The following is a 2701-nucleotide window of genomic DNA, read 5'->3' as shown; positions in this document are numbered from 1 at the left end:
TTTATAAATTTATTAATAAGCTATTTTATTTTCAATTCATTGTTATGTATATTTCCAAATTTCTTAGTTTATTATTTCTTTTAATTTTTATATTTCTCTGAATGGTGGTTGTTAACTGTTTTTTAGCCCTGATGAAGACCTCAAATCCTGGTCAAAACGTTGGCATGAATATATAATATTTTGTTTATCTGCTAACCCCATTCCCCGACCATTTTCTCCACACAAAACTAATGGAAATTTATAAGGTTAAAGATTGGAGAAGTTTGTCGGGGGTTGCGGTCAGCAAAGAACAACATAAATAAACAAAACCATATTTATTTATTTTATGCCGACGCACCCCCCGACAAACTTCTCCAATCATTAATCTACGGTCAACTATCTACACCTCATTATAAGGTTAAACAATTAGGCAAAATAAATAAAATCATTAAACTTAACATTAAGAAACCAAATAATAAAGGAGGACCAGATAAAGATTCCAATAAGGCTTTTTATCCCTAGTAATAATTTTGGTAAACAATATAAAAAGGTTTTTACAACAATAAATGCAAGTATAGTTTTCAAGTGGAGGCGAAAAACCAGATCTACATGCAGCAAACTGGAACGTAAGATAAACAGGCGTGGGGAAGACTTGTTCTGACGGCCAAAGATAGCTTGATAGAAGATAGCCAAAGATGGTCTGGAGAGCCATCCGAAATATATATAAATATATATATATATATATATATATATATATATAAACATCTACTAGTTTACACTCCTGCAAGAACTATCGCATAAGTTATGTCCCCTTCTCTTTAGTTCATTCGAAATATACGCGATATATTCATTCCCATGAACAATATAACAATATCAAGAAAGTCTATTCAGCACATACCGTTGGTAAAGCTGCCTACTCTAGTATCATCTAGTATTCTAGTATAGTCTTAGTAATATGCCTACTACTATCGTTAAGTAGCAGTTTACGAATAAGTAATTACGTTGACCTACTGGAAGATATCACTTCAGTTTTACAGATGAGAGTCAGCCACCCGTAAACTTATGTTAACTCAGAATTTTACCCGCTGAGACCTCATAGCTCGGCTGTACATGAATGGATACCAAGGAATTTTTTATGGTAATCCGCTGGTCTGAATAATTTGACATGAAAAATAGAAATCATTTGAGCTGTTTGCTCGATCATCATGTACCTACAGACGGATTGTAGTAAATAAAATACTCTCTATTTATCCTATTTGTAGTTAGTCGGGTAAAATTATCAAGGAAATTGCTAAAAAATTTTACGATTATTATTGGGGACGATACCGTAGTAAGTTACTTTATGAAATTAATAGTGTTACGGCGGGTAGGGGTTCGAGAGGAACCTTTACTGGCCCAACCGTGAAAAGAAAAGAATAGTCGAACTTTGTTATTTTTTTATTTTTAAATAAGAAAACATAATAAGAAAGAACACAAAATATACAAACTAGGAAAAAAAAGAAAGCTTAAAACTATTACAAAACTAAATTAATTGAGCAAAAGAGAAAAAAAAAAGTCTAGTATCACCGGTGATAGGTGGGGCCCCGGTTGTGGTTGTTCTGAATGGATATTCTCCTGGAAGTAGATCGACAAAAGGGACGTACGTCCGCCCGCCTTGTCCCCTTGGAGGATGAGTCGAAGTAGTCCGCCCGCCGTAGCTAAGATGATTTAGCTGGCGAAGATGGCCGAATGCTGGTAACTACGAGTGCGTAGTGAGGAGAAAATGGAGACGACATGTGTATGCAGTGAGACGTTAAGAAGTTGTCTGTCCATTTTTCAGTATAAAAACAAAAGAAAGTAGTTGTTTTGTTTTTTGACTTAATAAAAATCACATGTTCCAACTATCGATTTGTGGACCATATGTTGGCCGCAACAAATAGCATTTCATTCAATAAAACTTGGTCATTGGGCAAGTTCCAACGAAAAAATACTGTAGTAATACCTGGCTTTGAAATAACATTAAAGCAAATCTTAACCCAGTATTCCCCAGGAAGTGTTAGAGTATACTTCAAACACTGCTCATTAAATTACTCAAATCTATGCAAGGTTAGCAATGCTACACCCTATCCTCAGAAGAAAATCTAAATTACAATCAGAAACAGCTATTCTTATTTTCAAAACAATAGTCGTGCCACTGTTGATATACGGCTGAGAAGTCTGGGGAGGCGCATCAGGAAAAAGAAAACAATTACAATCTTTTCAAAATAAAGTCTTAAGAATCGCAGTGGATTCTCCTTGGTTTGTAAGAAACAACCACTTGCTTCGGGAATTACAAATAGAGACAAGAGAGGGTTACTTAAAAGAAAAGGTTCATGAAGTACTCCCAGTTACCTACAGTTAAAGGAGCAGTGACCTACAACCTGGGAAACCCAACCTCAACCCGAAGACTGAAGCCCAGGCTGCTACAGGACATTCTGTTATAAATTTAATACTTATCAGTCCAGTTATTGTCAATCTAAAAATGTATTTTATCTTAATTTCTTTTTTTTCTTCATATTTTTCTTAAATTCACTTTCTTTTTTTTTCCATTAGAAGTCAATAACTTATTTTGTTAAATCCATAAATGCCATTGTTTTTGTTATTAACTTTTATCTTTTATTAAGAATTATTATTGTAATCTATTTATTTTATCTTAATTTTTTGTTTTTTTAAATTTGTAAGAAAAAAAAAAATGTTATCTATG

Source organism: Halyomorpha halys, unplaced genomic scaffold (genome assembly GCF_000696795.3).
Source record: "Halyomorpha halys isolate HHAL.00 unplaced genomic scaffold, Hhal_1.1 Scaffold168.1, whole genome shotgun sequence".
NCBI classification, from domain to species: domain Eukaryota; kingdom Metazoa; phylum Arthropoda; class Insecta; order Hemiptera; family Pentatomidae; genus Halyomorpha; species Halyomorpha halys.
The sequence above is the reverse complement of the archived record's forward strand: the minus strand, read 5'-3'. Positions refer to the sequence as shown.